At 42.8% G+C, this 17,869-nt stretch overlaps 1 protein-coding gene across 1 annotated transcript in view; it reads left to right on the forward strand.

The window, feature by feature from the left end:
• Fgd6 (FYVE, RhoGEF and PH domain containing 6) overlaps positions 1 to 17,869 on the forward strand; it is a 113,067-nt gene that overhangs the window by 9,423 nt on the left and 85,775 nt on the right. The window lies entirely within an intron of this gene.

A 17,869-nucleotide genomic window follows, 5' to 3' on the forward strand; every position in this document is an offset into this window, starting at 1 on the left:
TGGCATGCATCGTTGTAATTAGCCTTCCACAACTCTGTGCTCCAGGACGGCAGTGAGGAAAATCACTTACTGAGGAACCTATTGAGGAAACGTAGATGAAAGCAGTGCTGTGTTCAGATTCCCTTTGTCAGACAATAGGAACAGGTATTTGCATTGCGAGCTTGTCATACTTTAGCAGCCAATTCAAAGAGTTCAAATAGTAGCAAGGTAGCTACTGCAAAGATGGCCTCCCCAAGGTCCGACATGGAAACTTAGGCAGGATGTCGGTTAATTCTGTGAGGTTTGGGAAGTGATGAACTCCATGCGTTTGCATAAGGCGCTATTGTTGTAATACTCTAGGCCTTGCCGCTGTTTGCTGTTTAAGCGTTATTTTGCTTGCTGACCTCATGTGATAACAGGGAAATTCAGGAAACAGTTGTCTTCCTCTTTATGTGTACATTCTGTGTATGGCACCTCGCCTACAGAGCTTTTCCTCATCTTAAGTGGCTCATCAGTCCCTGGCTTCAGGGAGCTTCTGTGGCTACCTAGGAGGAAGCGTTCCCTTCCTGCTCTGAACCTCCTGGTATCCAGTGCTGTCCTTGCATCTTCCAGCTCGGTCTGACTTACGGCATGTTGTTCACTGGTGCTTCTGATGCTCTGTGTTAGTTTGTTTAAAGCATTTATGTATCTTCGATAATCTCATTCATGGACATGATGTGTTTTTGTCATTTTCAACCCCATCACCCTCCTGTATCTCTTTCTCTTCCCACTGACCACTTTCTCCTTCTCTATATTTCACCCCTCCCTATTTTCATGTCCTTTTGGTTTGTGGGGACTTCGTTTTCGTGTGCCCTCCTAAGTTTAGTTACGGTTGCTTGCACGGATGTGAGTGGATGGGGAGTTATTTACTGGAGCATGGATACCTTAATAGTGGCTGCGTGGCGTTCAGTTTTAAGTGTCCTGAAGAGTTCTCACTCTCTCTTTTTATTCTGCGGAAAGCTAGACACGGAGCCTAGTAGGTGTGGAATGGGCACAGGAGAAAAGGGATGAGAAGGAGGCAGAAGAAATAAGCACTGCCCCTCCCACAATCTCTCTGGGGCTGCAGAGCTGGCCTTTACAGCATTTCTCTTGTATTGTGTCATCTTCAGATTATCCAAGTACTCAAGCCTTCAAATGTGACTTGTAGAAATACTAACATACTTACCACATAGTGGGACTCCAAAGAGGAGGTGGGAATTAGTGGGCGAGTTTAATAAATAAAATTGTCAAGTGTACTGGCTGGTTTTGTGTGTCAACTTGACACAAGCTGGAGTTATCACAGAGAAAGGAGCCTCCCTTGAGGAAATGCCTCCATGAGATCCAGCTGTAAGGCATTTTCTCAATTAATGATCACGGATGGGAGGACCCATTGTGAGTGGTGCCATCCCTGGGCTAGTGGTTGTGGGTTCTATAAGCAAGCAAGCTGAGGCCGGGTGGTGGTGGCGCACGCCTTTAATCCCAGCACTTGGGAGGCAGAGACAGGCTGATTTCTGAGTTCGAGAGTTCGAGGCCAGCCTGGTCTACAGAGTGAGTTCCAGGACAGCCAGGGCTACACAGAGAAACCCTGTCTCGAAAAACAAAACAAAACAAAACAGGCAAGCTGAGCAAGCTAGGGAAAGCAAGCCAGTAAGCAGCACCTTTCCATGGCCTCTACATCAGCTCCTGCTTCCTGCCCTATTTTAGTTCCAGTCCTGACTTCCTGACTTCCTTTGGTGATGAACAGCAATGTGGAAGTGTAAGCTGAATAAATCCTTTCCTCCCCAACTTGCTTCTTGGTCATGATGTTTTGTGCAGGAATAGAAACTGTGACTAAGACATCAAGCAAGTTGGAACACCAAGTGATGCAGATTGTCTTGAGTTATATTAATTTTAGATGCTCTCATGGTGGTTTTTTTTTTCTTTAATCACAATCTTTACCTTTCCTCTTTTTACCTGTAAAAAGCTTAAATTCCTTTGCCTGTTTTTTTTTCACGGCTGACCTCAATTTGTTTATGTCTACTCCTAAATGTTAGTATGCATGCAAAGACTTCTTCCTTAGAGTAAATATTTTGGCAGACTTGATATCCAACTATTTGAAGAATTTATGTTTTCATATGTGTGATAGTCTACCCATGAAGCAACTTTTTATTGGTCTTTTTGAACATGCTTTTGTTAAACACATCCTTTATGTACGTGTATGTGTGTGTGCATGTGTTATGAGTTTGGTTTGTTTGTTTAGATACACTGCTATCCTTGGCTATGGTAATATATATATATATCAGGAGGCTTGACCTTTGGGGTTTGTTCCCTGTTGGCTCTCAGCTTTCAGTCCTGAGAGTTTACCCCTGTCTCTGACATGGGTGAGTCCCTCACCTCTGGAATTTGTTTGTCTAGCCTAGCCTTGAGGGGAAGCAGGTTTAGAGCAGCTAATGTAGATGGCCAACTGGTGTACCTGGTCAGGGGTTCCTAAGGAGGACTCTTTCTGGACACCACAGGAAGCCACGGGTGGCATTGGATGGGCTGCAGGCTGTCTGGGACAGCCCGGTGGAGGGTGGGCAACTTCCACTTTTGAAGTTTGAATTCCACAGAGAGGTTTTGTTTAAGCCATGAACAGGGAGTCCTCAATGGGCTTTGAGAGACCTAAGATGTGCCAGCGGAATCCAAAGCCCTCCGTCATAGACTAAAGCCTTCGAGAATGTTCCTTTATAGTTGACTAGTCAGAGAAAGCAGAATGCAAAGCCCTCATGGGGAGGATCCTGGAAGAATGAAGTGAGGTAGAGGAGAGACAGCTCTGAGAAGAGTCTAGTGGAAATCCCAAAGGTGGCTCTGTTTGCTGAAAATGGAGACCTGTGACTTGGAATAAGTCATTCAAAATGCAGGATGCTGGCTGGGCATGTAGTTTCACAGTCTAGTACTTACTTGCCTGGCGTGTTCAGGTTCTCTGAGAGTCATCAGGAAAGTGTTCCACAGTGTCTCAGCCCTCAGGGAAGGGAATCCGGATCTTCTCTGGAGCTCTGGGTTAGAGTGTCACTAGCCTTGGAGTCTGGATACTTAAGCAACCAAATTCTGGATAAGTAAATCTGTTTGGCCAATTCAGAGTTATCCCAGTGGTCATCTTTAAAACATAGATATTTAAAAGTCTGAATATTTACAAGTCTATAATCCATTTTGTCATTTATCAGGAAATATTTAAATAATCGGCTGTCCCAAACTCTGATTAGGGTTATAGTCTAAAATTGTTACCCATCGTTTTTCCCAAAGAATAATGTTAGAAATGGAGGTCAAGATTTTGGGTTTTGTTGTTGTTTTGTTTCTTTTCCCAGACAGGGTTTCCCTGTGTAGTTCTGGCTGTGTAGACCAGGCTGGCCTAGAACTCACAGACCTATCTGCTTCTGTATCCCAGGTGCTGGGATTCAAGGCCTGGGCCACCGCTGCCAGGCCCAGGTGAACTTTCTTAACCTTTCTGTGTGATCCTGTGAGAGGCAAGCTGTGACTGAGGTGGGATTGAGCTCCTGTTATCTCTGAGGAATAGCTGGCGACTCAGCAGGGTTTGTGGAATGAGGAAATTAGGGGGCCTGGCCGAGCTCGCTGTGAGGGCTAGTGTTAAAGCACAGTGAGTGATAAGGAGGGAAGGGTGGGGTGGCTGTTTAGTAAGCAAAGGGTTTCTTTACTTCCTCCTCTCTTATAATGTCTATTCTCCCTACCGTTTCTTCTCTGTAAACAGAGCTTTTCTGAGCTCAGGCTGGAGTGAGTGGTATCTAGAGAGGAGGGAGGAGGGTGAAGAGAGGGAGTGGGAAGCCTCAGAATTGGAAGGATGAATGAAGAGAGGACTCTGACAGTGCAGGAGGGAGGAAGAGACCTTCTGGATACAGAAACGTAAGCCACGTGTGTCACCGCTCGCCGACTGCTCTTGTGTCTTAGAAGTAATTTCTTTGGAAGTAGGATGTGAGTCACTCTGGAATGTTCCAGTGTTTGGGGGCAGTTTGTTTTGTTTGTTTTATTTTTTCTTTTGAGACGGGATTTTAGACCAGGATAGCCTTAGAAGTCTTTATAATAAGCACAGGCTGGCCTCAAACTTTGCCACTAACATGCCTGTTCTATGGTTATAAAAACAGAACCCATCAGCTCCTGAAAGCCGAGTCTGATCCTGTCTACTTTAAAAAAAAAAAAGAAAGAAAAAAAGTTTGCCTTCCTGCCAAAACAATGTTGGACCATCGGGAACCCTGGGACCTTGTGGAGGACACAGTTAACAGTAGCTATCTTGCTACTATTTAAACTCTTTGAATGCAAATACTCGTTCCTGTTGCTGGGATTTTAGGATTATAATTGGGTCACCATTCAGGGCTAGAGTAAGATCTCTTCCCCAGAGTGTCTCAGACATCACAGCCCTGAAACAGTTAGCAGGCAGCACACATCTCTGTTTCACAGGGCACAGATGGTTGACTTTCCAGCTGCTACTTCTATCCAGGAAGCTTGGTTCATAGGGAACGTTCTAAGATCTAGGTCACTGATGTTACCTAACTGTAGAACGAACAACCAGCAAAGCAATAGCATTCAAATACTGAAATTTCCCCCTTTGAAACTGAAGCAGATTTCTTGATTCTGGGGGGAAAAAAAGCTTTACCTGGAAACATTCCAGATTTTTTTTTTTTCGGTGTCTTGGTTTGTTCTCATAGGCACTTAGAAAATTATGGCAATAGGATTTTTCTAAGTAATCTAGTAAACCCTCCGATTACTCCCCCCACCCCATGGATATTAAGCAAGTGTTGCATTGAGTGTTTACTGGCAAGGACCCCCTCTCTTGAGTGAGGCAACAGGAGATTACAGGACATGGTATTTTTATTGACAGTTGTACTGCTTGTCACTCTGGACTGAGATGCAGTTCAGTGACTCAGTACTTGCCTAGTGTCCTAGGTACAGTGCTCAGTACAACAGAAGCAGAGACAGCCTTATAGATGTGTTGATACTTGAGCCACTCTTTTTATGAAGTCGACAGGATCAGGCTTGGCTTTCAGGAACTGATGGGTCTTGTTTTTATAACCACAGAAAGGGCATGTTAATGGTACTCTGGAGGGAGAAGCCCGGTGAAAGACCCAGACAGAAGTAGGTTCAGAAATGATGAATCGTCCTTGAACCTGCCCAGAGGTCCCAGCCTCAACAAGTTTGTTATCTATCTCTTAAGTCTTCCAGAAACAGAATTAAAAAATAAAGCAAATAGACGTCAGAATCATTTCTCTTTTTTGCTAGTCTGTATAACATCAGTCGTGATGAAGACTGAATACTATTTTGGGCTGGTTGTTTCTCTGCAAGTTAAACATGGAGCTGGGCTTAATCCAGTGCTTACTACAGCTTCACAGGGTGTGTGTACTGTATTGGCAGACCTGGTCTAGCAGACATCTGACTGTGTTTACCATCTGGTGGTATTGTTGGATTTTAGTAATATGATTAAACACTAAACAAATGATAAATTCATTGCACTAACGAGCAGTTTTGTAATGTCATGTCACAGATAGGGTCATAAACAACTCATAGGTGGTGGGGGTGGGACACATAATATTTTAACAGCAGCCCTTTCCTGTGAGTTATTTTTAGATTCAGGAAATATCAAAAATTTGTATGACTCTGTGTGTCATAGTCACAGAGTTTTGGCAAACCTCTCTGTTTACATCCTTACCCTATATTTGACACTGTGGTAGAAGGGTCATATTTTACTCCCAGTGACGCTCTCCTTTTACTTTTAAAATAGACATTAGGAATTAGTAAACTGTACAATCTTATTCACTCGCATCTCATTGTTTTTCTGTCAGAGCAGATAGATCAGTTTTCTATCAAATACCTGCTTTCAGGTAGTTGGCAGTCTGAGACTGTTTGAGGCAGAATCTCCTTATGTAGTCCAGGCTGGCCTCAAACCAAAGATCCATCCAGATCGACCTCTTAAGCTCTCAAATTATCGGTGTGCAGCATCATCAAAATCAACTGATTTTTAACCCTTTTAGAGCGTGTGTTAGCCGGAGATTTAAGCAAACCCTCGTGCAGATGTGTGAGTCTGTGTTGTTCACATGGTACAAGTGTATGAAAGTACTACATATGTATCCACGTAGAGGTCAGAGGATAACCACTGGTGTCAGTGTTCACTTTCCACCTTCTGAGACATGATCTCTCCATTTTTCGATGTGCCAATGCTAGGGTTATGAACACCAGGCTGGGAGGCCAGCAGGGGTCCAGGGATTCTCTTGTCTCTGCTTCCATCTGTGTCAGCATAGCACTGGGATTACAGATGAGATGAACATGCTACCATGTCAGCTTTACGTGAGTTCTAGGGATTTGAACTCAGGTCCTGCAGCTTGTGTGGCAGGCATTACCCACCAACCCATCTCTCCAGTCCTTTCTGCTTTCCAATTAAGAACTGAGTCACGGGGAGCTAGAGGGAAGGCCTAGTTATTAAGAGTACTTACTGCTCAGAGGTGTCAGAGTTCAGTTGCATAGTACCTATGCCAGATGGCTCACAGCTGCCTGTCACTCCTGCCTGCTCCAGGGATCGTTCACCCTATTATGGCCTGTGTGGCACAGGTGTGGCATACAATCATACAAATGCATAAATTAAGAAAAAAAACCCTAAACAAACTCAGCTGCAGAAAACGAATCATTTAGCTCAGAAATTACAGTGCTGCCTTTATTAGTTTATTTGTCAATACTGGAACACTTTAGCCTTTTCTACCAAGGGTCAAAGGTGTGATTTCTCAGTTTATGAATGCCACAGTCTTATTTTCTGTCACTTCCCATTGTGTTTCTTTTAAATTACATGTTCATTTTTCCTGTCATACCTTTCTAACTTTAATTTTTAGATTTAAAATTTTATGTGTATATTTAAATTTATTTTATGGATGTTTTGCTTCTATGTATGTACATACATCATATTGCACGCCTGGTACCCACGAAGTCAGAAAAGGGCATCAGATCTGGATCTGGAGTTATGGACGGTTATAAGCAACCGTGTGGGTAGTGGAGCCTGGGTTCTGTAAGAGTGACCAGTGCTCTTAACTACTGAGCCATCTTTCCAAACTACTCCCTTGCTTTCTAACATTAGACTAGGAACCTAACTCCAACTCCCTTTTTCCTACTCTGAAAATCCATTCTGAGTTGCGAGTGTCTTAATAGATTTGGTTCATTCACACATCGATCAGTTGTCTACTTATCCTTACCTATCGGGCCTTAAAAGAATTATGTGTGCAAACTGAATATTCCTGTCGTGCCAGTACTTGGGAAAGTAGAGGCAGGGGGACCTTGAATTCTGAGTCATTCTTAGCTACATAACCAAGCTTGGGCTACATGAGGCCCTGTCTCAAAAAAAAAAAAAAAAAAAAAAGAAAAGGAATTGAGGAATTGCAGTGCTTGGGGACAAAGAAATCTGGTCGCTGGCACACCTGCCTTGCTCCACCAGTTTAATCTGGAAACATGTCCCCAGGACTGAAGTCAGAAGCTGGCGTTATGAAGCAGTTTCTGCTGTACTGAAGCAGTCAGTCTCACTTTGTGAAGTGTAGATCCAGAAGTTGGTTTGTGTGTTGAGGAAATAATTACTTAGCAAGAAGTGGGGAAGGTGAGCTTGGCCTGGAGGTGCCCAGGTAGCTCGGGAATTCCAGACCCAGGGTCCCGTTTGTACAGAAGGGAATGGGCATTTTCCCCTTTCTGGGATTTGTAAGGAACAACCATGCTTGTGTGTAACTTCTTAAGCTTTCTGTGTTCTTCCAGACAGCCCTTAAACTTTGTCATCTTTTTCCTGGGATCACAGAGATGCATTTGTTAGAGAAAGCCTTTTTGGATTAAACAAGTGTGATGTTTATGTTAGCCCATTTCTTTTAATGCCTCTTTTGGTAGGTAGTACAGTTGAGCAGGGTCTTGCTCTGTAGCTGTACTCCAGTGTGATAGCCCAGATTGTACTTAATCTTCCTGCCTCAGTTGCCCCTGTACTGGGATTACATGTGTGTTCCACAGTGCCTGGATTTAAGAAACGTACAAAACTAGGGCTGGAGACATAGCTCAGTTGGTAAAGTGTTTACCTACCACAGGCCCTGGGTTCGATCCCCAACAATGCATTAAAAAAGGCATGATTGTCATAGCTGTAATTCTAGCACTCCTGAGGTAGATACAGTAACTGATCAGAAGTTCAAAACCATCTTCAGTTGTATAACAAGTTCCAGGCTAGCCTGGGATATATGACATTCTACTTCAAAAGACTTTTTTTTTTTTTTAAAGACTAAATTTTAGGTACAGAAAATAGTTTGTATTATAGCATATTTTGGTTTGAGTAAGCTAAGATGAGTCACAGTCAGTTGAAGGAAATGCTGAATTCAAAGGGAAGCTCAAAGCTGGCCATTGTGGGTAAACTCAAAGCTGGGCATTGTGGGTAAACACAAAGCTGGATGTGCTCAGAGCACTTGGCCTATAGAGGCAGGGAGTTGAGTTCAAGGCCAGCCTGGGCTATAAGTGAGATCTGGTTTCAAGAAAAGAGAGTAATAGACAGACAGACAGAAGAAAGGAAGGGCTGCCTACTGTTTCTCGGTGGTGGGGGAAATTGCTTTGATGGTGTGATCTGCCTCTGATCATTTTGTTTGTAGATCTGTAGGAAAAACAGTGTTTATAAGTAGTTTTGACATTGTCAAAGGTAATTTGTCACAGAAATTGAAGGAAGAAGCAGGGCCTCGTAGACTGTCAGTGACGTAAAGTGCCTCGATGTGATTTCCAGGAAGGGTAGCTGTCTCCTGTAGTTACCTTTCCCAGTTTCTCAGAATTTTTTGTTTACACAGATTCTTGTTGGTTCCACTTGAGGGTAAATTGCAGTGTCGTTATTCCCATTTATAGAGTAAAGACGTTGACTCATGTTGTTCAAGAGGTTGTGTGAAAGTGAGGAGTGACAGGAGTGGAGCTGGCTTAGGGGCCGAAGCCCGAGTCTTCAAGTCTTCCAGTCATCAAGTATTTTGGTTTCTGCTACAGGAAAAGTTAAATAGTAAGCACCAAACAAAGAAAGCCAGCCTCCCCTGAATGTTTGGATTAAAATACAAAGAAAAACAAGTGTATTTAGTCTTTTTTACAGCCATCATGGTGTGGCTGCTTGTTCAACTCCTGGCTCATGAGGATTCAGTTGACAACTTAATGTGTTTTGGTTAGATCACTTATTTTGTCAGAGTCAGCCTCTTGAAAAATATTTATATAGGTGTTCACACCGGGGCACATCCTGGTATCATTTGAAACATAAAGAATAGATTTACTGTAGTAGTGAATTTGTGATGGTTTGGCAGCTGCAAATCCGATGTGCCTCCACCCCTGCCTTTCTCCTGGTCTTTGGGTGTATCAGCAGTCAGAAGTAGAGAGCTTTTGATTTTAATGAGAAGCCTTTTAGCCTATTAACCCACAAGTCTAAGGAAGAGGATAAAGGACAGTATGTTCAACCACTGTTCAGGCTATGGAAGGAACAGGAGGGAGGGTAGGTGAGCTTGTTTACCGATCCAGGTATGGCTTACTTGGTGACCGAAGTTTTTGATATCTTAGTCTGTCAGTCAGGAGTTTGGGGATAAAGAAACTATTAAGGAGTATCCCCCCCTCAAATCAAGTATCTTAAAAAAATTAATTATACCTTTTAGTAGTTCTAGGTTAAATATACTCATAGACTTACTGCATTTTACAACTAAAGGAGTCGCTGCTACAAAGCTTCTTTATCAGGTTCTTTATTCATTAATGAAATCAAAACCTTAGCAAGACTCATGGACTTACCTCTACCAGGAAGATGAGAAGTTGTAAGATCAGGACTCCAGCCTGGAACTCGGAAACTTCCTTCTTCTTACGCTGGTGGAAGCGTTCTAGGGCAAGTCAGAGGTCTTAGAAAGCTCAGTTCCATCCCCGCGGTAGGAAGATTCAGACCAATTTGCATCATCCCTCAGTTCTGCCAGGAAAGATGGGATTACCTAGTTACGAGGGAGGAGGTCTCACACAGCTGCACAGGACCAAGGACTTCTGTAGCCCGGGTATTGGTAGTATGCTAGGGAGGCAAATGTTTGAATTAAGCAGGCTCTTTTTCAGCATGCAATTTGGAGTGAGAGTTAGAGGGTGTGTTAGTTACTATGTTGCTCAGGCTGAAACTCCTAGGTTCAAGTCATCCTCCTGCATCAGCCTCAGCATACCACCAAGCCTGGCTCAAAAATGTAAAAATGTCCAGTGCTATTAGATGTTAACAACACATTCTTTCCCTGTACTACCTGACTCCTTCAATTCAGTGCTTCCTCAGCCCTACCAAAAGTCAGAACCAGGGGGTCCCAAGCTCTAGAAATGCTCTTGACATCAGATACCACAGAGCTGGCGTGTAACCAGAGTAGCTGCTCTCGTTTCTGATGCTAGGAGCGGTTGCGTGTATGACTTAGTTCCTATTATTCTGTAAGATGGATCTTACCATTTCAAGGACATGCGGACAGTGGATAGATAACCAACTATTGAGCTGAGAGTTCTGATCCTGTGGCGTACTGACGCAAACCATCATCTCTTCGTGTTATTCTTCTCTGAGCCATGGTTTTGATATTTGATTATGGTACTGGTAGAGGACCAGGAACCTCTTTTTATCCAGGAGGTATAAAGGAAAACCATTCCTGTTTCAGATCTATTCATAATGCCTAGATTTTTTTCAAGCAAGAAGAGCTCAGTGATTGCTGTATTTATGGCCAGGCAAGAGGTGCCTCAAACTCTGGAAACTGAATTACACCACGTTTTCCATTTGGTCTGTTCAGGGGTAGCCGCCACTCTAAGCAGGTCAAATGCGGTTTCTGTCATTCACAGAGAGCATGTGTGACTTACATTTGCGACTTACATAAGACTTGCTATTTTAATCTGTTGTTTTCTGTTCCTCATTCATGCTGTCAGGTACTTTTTTTCTAACCTCAAAAGTTCTCAGATTATTTAATAAAGTTAATCACTATATATATAGATTTCACCAAAGGATATAATTTTGTAAGACTAAAATACCTTATCTAATAAGATAATATCACCTCGTCTTTTTTGAGACGAGAACAAACCAGCCTCAAACCTTTGACCCTCCTGCCTCAGCTTCCCAGGCAGTAAGTAGGTTGCTAGGCGTTTGCTAGCACGAAGCTGTTACCTGTAGCCATATGGGGCACTAGCATTATAGTCTTAGTGGGGAAAGTGGGCTTAACTAAACGATAGCATATTTCTCCCAGAGAGGCAGACAGTGACTATGTGGTTGGGACCTGGACTTTGGATGCAGGTGTGTGTCCAGTCAGGATAGATTCAGAGCAGTCCCTTGACTTACTGGTATGGCTGCTAAGTAGGTCAGTCACTCACCTCACCTGTCATAGGTTTGCCGCGCTTGCCATTGACCAAGATGCCACTTCATGACCTATTTTGTTTTGTTTTCCTTTCTTTTTTCTCCCCTTGGCATATCAGGTAGAAACCGATGTAGATCTTTGATGTGTGCATGTGTGAGCATGTGCATGTTTGTGTGCATACATGCTTATGTGAGTGTAATTGTATGTATGTACCTGTGAGAGTGTGTGTGCATATGTGTGTGTGTGCATGAGAATGTGTGTGTACATACATGTACTTGTGAGTGTGCGTGTCTGTGGTACATGTGTGCTTGTGGGCATACGAAAGTCTGTGTGTGTAAAAGACTTTTGTGTGTGTGTGTGTGTGTGTGTGTGTGTGTGCGCGCGCACACACACGCACTCGCGCGTGAGCAAGTGCTCTCTCTCTCTCATGTGCATGTCTGTTGAGGGTTTAGTTATTGCCTATCCTATTGTACCTTTTTATTTGGCATGGTTCATCCTGCCTAGGCTCAAGTTACAATAGCCTGTCTCATTTCAAGCAAATCTGTGCCATAAAATCATACTTAAATCACCTCTGTGTACACCTCTTGGGTATTTTTACACTATTTGCATACTTTAATTACTGTGCTAGTTGTAACAGGTTTCTCTAAAGTAGGCTGGATAAGACTGTCTACAATTAGGTAGATACAGGTACGTGAAAGTACTCAAACTGTATTTCAGTTAAAATACCCTGTAATTCAGACTTTCAATGGATTTGTAATGTTTTTCTCAATTTAAGCCAAATTAAAACCTCCTAGAAATGCCCAGGTTTGTTAGGCTGGTGGTCAAGATGCCTCCTGTGGAAGGGTGTATGAGCAGGGTCCTGTGGTGTTTAGTTTGCTGGTGTAGACACACGTGTACACTGTGTCATTGCCTTGTGTAACTCACTTCCTGCCTTCCTTGTTCTCCCACAGTTCATGGGTTCAGGCAGGATGGAAAGGGGACAGTGCCGAGCTGCCCTTCTGGCCTGTGGAAGAGCCTAGTGAGCTCAGATGTCCTTCATCTGCAGGCCGTCCTGGATGGCTAGAGAGTCCTGCATAAACACAGTTGTTTTCGGAGGTCTCTGGTTTTCACGGAACCATTGTGCCTTTTAACTGCTAATGGGGATACTTTCAGGTGTTCCCCCTTACTTCGCTAATTGGATGCTTCAGAGTCAGTTGGATTTTTAGATTTTGTTTGTTGGACTTTTATAGTAACTTAAAAATGAAATTGATAGTAAAACAGCATGTTTTACCTTTTTTCTTTTCGAGACCTGGTCTTGCTATATACATAGCCCTGGCTGGCCTGGAGCTCTGTATGTAAGACTCACAATGAATCACTGCAGCTGGCTCATTCTTTTTTTTTTTTTTGAAGTTTATTAAGCCAGCCTGTTAATTCTGGCACTTGAGAGGCAAAGGCCAGCAAATCTTTGTGAGTTTGAGGCCAGCTTGCTCTACATCTTGAGTTCTAGGCCGGCCAAGGCTTCAGAGTCAGACCCTTTCTCAAAAAAAAAAAAAAAAAAAATCTGGGATATCAAAAAGCATAGACTCGCCTTATGCTTTAGGCCGCTCTTAGCCTCTGGAAATGATAGTTTATTGCTGTTCATGGACATTTTTATTGATCCAATTATAGATTCAAAAGAAGCAAAGAAATAATAGAGTGGCAAGAGACAGAAGCTAAGCATACTTGAGTGTGGTCCCTTACCTTCAGTGATAACATTTTATAAACCTTGTGGAAAAAGTATCACAACCAGGAAGTGACTTTGATAAAATTCCCTGAGGTTTAAGTTTCCTCAGATTCTTTCCTTGCCTTTTTAAAGCCACCCACACCTCTGTCACCTCTCTCCCCAATCCCTGGCAACAGCTAATCCATTTGAGACCTTTCAGCTATCCTGATCTATAAAATGCAGCTGTGCAGGATGTGGCTTTTGTCACTCACCAAGGCTCTCTGGAGGTCCATCCAAGTTGTATATGTCAACAGGCCTCTACGAAATTACTGTCACTGAGTAGTAGCTGAGTCAAGCGATACACAGGCTGGTTTTGCTGTCTGACTCTTACAAACAAAGCTGTAATGGACATTTCTTTGGGTTCAGGTTTTTGTGGTGATACACATTTTCATTCCCTTGGATAAAGCCCGAGCAATACATTTACTTAGTTAATATTTAGTTTTATAAAAATTATCAAGCCCCTTCTGAAAGTTTATTTTTCATTATTGTATGTATATGATGTGTGTGTGTGTGTGTGTGTGTGTGTGTGTGTGTGTGTGTGTGTAGGGCAGAAGACAACTTTGTGATTGGTCTGTCTCCTTCCACTTTTATGAGGTTCCAGGGATTGAACTCATGTCATCAGACAAGCAGCAAGCTCTTTACTATCTGAGCCATTTTGCCAATCCAGAAATTATCTGGCTCTTTTCCAGAGCAAGGGCACCATGTTATGTTCCCAGCAACACTGTGTGAATCCGGTGAGGGGAGGGGCAGGGGTCCAGTGTCTCGGCATGTTGGCCAATAGCAGTGACTGTTAACTGATTTTTAGTTTTTAGAGTGTGATATGTGTGGAATGATGTGCTATTGCTATCTTAGTTTGCATTTCCTTGGTGGCTAATAATGTTGAATACCCTTTTAATGCCCTGTTTGTCATCTGTGTGTACACTTAGGTGAAGGCACTGCTTCTTTCTTTTCTTTCTTTCTTTTTTCTTTTTCCTCTCTTTTCTTTTCTTTCTTTTTTTTTTTATGGTACTGGGGGTAAAAACTCCAGGCCTTTCTTATGCTAAACAGATGCTGACCATTAAGGTACATCCCAAGCTGTTCTCGGCACCCCATGCAGCCCATGCACCCCATGCCTGTTCTGTGTGTGTGTGTGTGTGTGTGTGTGTGTTTTGAGAGTTGTTGGTTTGTTTTATTAAATGTATTATTATTTTTTAAGGAAATGATTTAGATGATCAGTGTATGCAGCTCAGACTCACCATCTTCCTCCCCCAGCCTACTGAGTGTTGGGATCACACTCTCTATCCAGCTCGGGTCGTCATTCTAGTTAAGAGTGACTTAACTAGAATGTGTGTCAAAAACCCTCATTGGCACCACACTCATTAGTGAATAATGTCCTAGCTCTGTACTTTAGTATTCAAGTCCTTCTGTGTCTGGCTGCAGTCAGCCTTTCAGGCTTCTGATCTTATTGCCTCTCTCTACTGACACCTTAGTTACAGGCTCAGCCTTGTTACACTGTCTAATAATAAACTCCTTACCTGGACATTATTTCCTACCTTCCCAGGCTTCACTCAGTGCCGTCCTTTAGTATTCACTGGGGCTTACTCTGTCATTTCTTATTAGACAGGATATCATGGAGACTAGGTTGGCCTCAGACTTAACTGTGTGCCAGAGGATGACTTCAACCTGAGCTTCTCTTGTCTTCATCTCCCAAGACCTGCAATGACAGGGCTGGGCTACCACACCCAGTTTTGTCCAGTGCTGCATGGTAAACCCAGGGCCTCGTGCCTGCCAGGCAAGCCCTCGGCTCACTGACTCACACCCTTAGCCCTTCCTCTTCTGACCCGGGAAGAGGAACAGATACACTCCTACTCATGTTTTGTTTCTTTCTATCCATTTGTCCAGTTTCGTTTTTTCTTCCTGCCGTTTCCCGTTCCTAGCAGTGCTTTATCTGTGTATGACTGTGCCTCTTGTAGAGCATGGCCTTTGTGACCTTTCGGGGTGCATCCTGTTACATCACCCTATCACCAGTGCTTGGAATGGGGTTTGGCAGCTAGTAGACACTTAGTAAGTGCTAACTGAAGGAATGGATATGGCCATACATTCTTGTACGTCTGTGTCTTTGCTTTCCCTTAGCATGTTGTTTAGCATATACTGCTCATACTACAATAAAAATAAGTGTTTATTGTACTTTTACTATATACCAAGCAGTGCATGATGCCCTGTTCCGGTGTTAAGGGTTACACAGCACTAACTTACCGTTCTTTTCATTGATCTCCCTTTCCAGCCACGAATACGGGAGCACCAACACGGAGCCATTACAAGCATCTGTGTCCAGTCGCCCTCGCTGGTACTGGCACATGTGAGACGATTTCATCTGTGCAAATAGTAGTGAGGTTAAATACTATTTTATTTGTGTGAGGTCAGAGTCTAGCTGCATTTTGAGTACACTAGTGTCCCACCGACCTGGCTTCCAGAGTGCACAGGAAACATCTGTTAATTTTGGAACGCAGTTACATTGATGGGGAGAATGACTGCTGTCAGTTAAAAGAGTGTTTCTTTGGGGAAGAGGGAGTCTTACTAGTGCCTAAGGAGCATCTGACTGCACTGTGGGATGGTTAAGCAGAAAGCTACTGTGTTCATCCACCCCACTATTCCTCTTCCCCAGCACCCCAGAAGGAAGCCATCTTGATCTAAAGTCCCACACCAGAAGAGCAGTTTCCAACATTGTCTTATGTAGACCTCTTACTTTTCTATTGTGATAAAGCATGGTGACCAAAAGCAACTTTATAACTCTCAGGTCCCATTTCATGACCGAGGGAAGCCAGGGCAAGGGTATGGAGGTAGGAACTAAACAGAAGCCATAGAGGAGTGCTGCTTACTGCCTTGTTCCTCAGAGCTACCTCAGTATGCTTTCTTAATGAACTCAGGGCTATGCATCTAGGGGGTCCCTGTCTCCAGTGAGGTGAGCCCTCCATATCAGTCACTGGTCAAGAAAATGCCCCAGATTTGCCTAAAGGCCAGTCAAATGGAAACATTTTCTCAGTTGAGGTTCCTCTTCTCAGATGACTCCAACAGGTGTCAAACTGACAAAACAAACAAAAAAAAACAAAACCAAGACAGACCTCAGGATACTATCATGTACTATTCAGAAAGTGCTGTTGTAACACTAAAACAAAAATTAAAAAAAAAATTCTAAAGATTGAAGCAATTCATTTAAAATAAAAGAACTGTCTATGTCTTCCATATAGTAAGAATAGGAGTGAAAAATAATCTAGACAACCTACATAGATTGTTTTGGAGTTAGCAACAAGTTTACCAAGATGTCCTGGTGAGAAGACGTTTGTGAAATATCTATACATATCTATATATCTCTCTATATATGTGCATATATATGTGTGTGTATACATATATAAAATGTGTATAATATGTGTATGTTTACATATTTACACACGTGTCTGTACACGTATATACACATATGTGTGTATACATATATAATGTGTGTGTAATACATATTTATGTGATATATATGTATATATTCATATTTATATGTATATATGTGATATATATGTATACATGTATATGTGTATATATATGTATATGTATATGTATGTATGTATGTATATATCATGTAATCAGGAGTATAGCAGTGACTGCTCCCTGCATCAGCTTTCTTGCTATATTTATGTAGTCTAGGAACCAAACTCAGGGACCGGTCCTGCTCACTTTTAGGCTGGGCCCTCCCACATCAGTTAAGATAATCGGGACGATCCCCAACAGAGGTGCTCACAGGCCGGCCTCACGTAGACATCCCTTCTCAAGACTCTCTCCCCAGTGATTCCAGATTGTGTCAAGGTAACAACTCAAAGAACCACTGCAACAGCTTCCCTCTTAAAATCTTGGGTGTTTGTTCTAGTTCTTGGGCTGCAGAGTAAGTTCTCAACCAGCCTACTCTACAGAGTAAGACCTTGTTTCAAAAAACTATTTTAAAAAAATTAGTTGTAAAGTAGTGTATTCTCGGCACCCAAGAGGTGCAGGTAGGAAGACCAAGGGTCCCAGAAAGCTTCGGCTGTATAAGAAGACTCCCACCCCCAGCCACCTTTCAAACAGGCAATGTGGAAAGAAAATTGGCCCTAATGTTTAGTGAAGAGTATCAAAGAAAATTCAGAAGGGCAAAAGCTTTCTGTGGCTGAAAGAAATGGATCTGAACTCATTAACATACATAAAATCTTTTAATAGGACAGAATTCAAATATTACAAAAATAAGCAAATCTGTCAACTATAGCTAGGCTTAAAGCTTGTCTGATGGTAGAGTTATTTTAGGTATGCCTTGATCTAAAGTCATTCCCTGGTTAACTGTTAATTCTTTCACACAATAAGAATCCAAAATGAGATCTCAGCTACCTTTTTGTGTGTCACTACAGGTTGATAACATGCAGGGTGCTAAGCCAGGTGGGTTTTGTAGCACATGGAGGCAGACTGTGCCATATAGCAAGACCTATCAGGAAGCAGACAAACAAGGTAGCAGTCCTCTAAACACTCATTCTTACGGAGCCTGTTCAAAAAGGAAGAGTGTTTTGTGACCCTGTCGTCAGCACTCTCTGAGTGAATGTATTCTCTGTGTGCCCACTGAAATCTTGCCCCAGTAAAGGTTACTGTTGGCTACTCAGCTGGAGCCTTCCAGGTGGATGCTGTCAGTCAAACCTGTGTTTAGGAATGCAGCCCAAAGAAGCTGATGCCTGTTTTTATGTTACTATAGCATCTGATGCTCAACTGCAGGTATTTCTTCTTCCGTCCATTTACCCTTGCAAAATACAAAGAACTGATG

The sequence above is a fragment of the Grammomys surdaster genome, unplaced genomic scaffold (assembly GCF_004785775.1).
Source record: "Grammomys surdaster isolate TR1022 unplaced genomic scaffold, NIH_TR_1.0 958, whole genome shotgun sequence".
In the NCBI taxonomy this organism is placed as follows: domain Eukaryota; kingdom Metazoa; phylum Chordata; class Mammalia; order Rodentia; family Muridae; genus Grammomys; species Grammomys surdaster.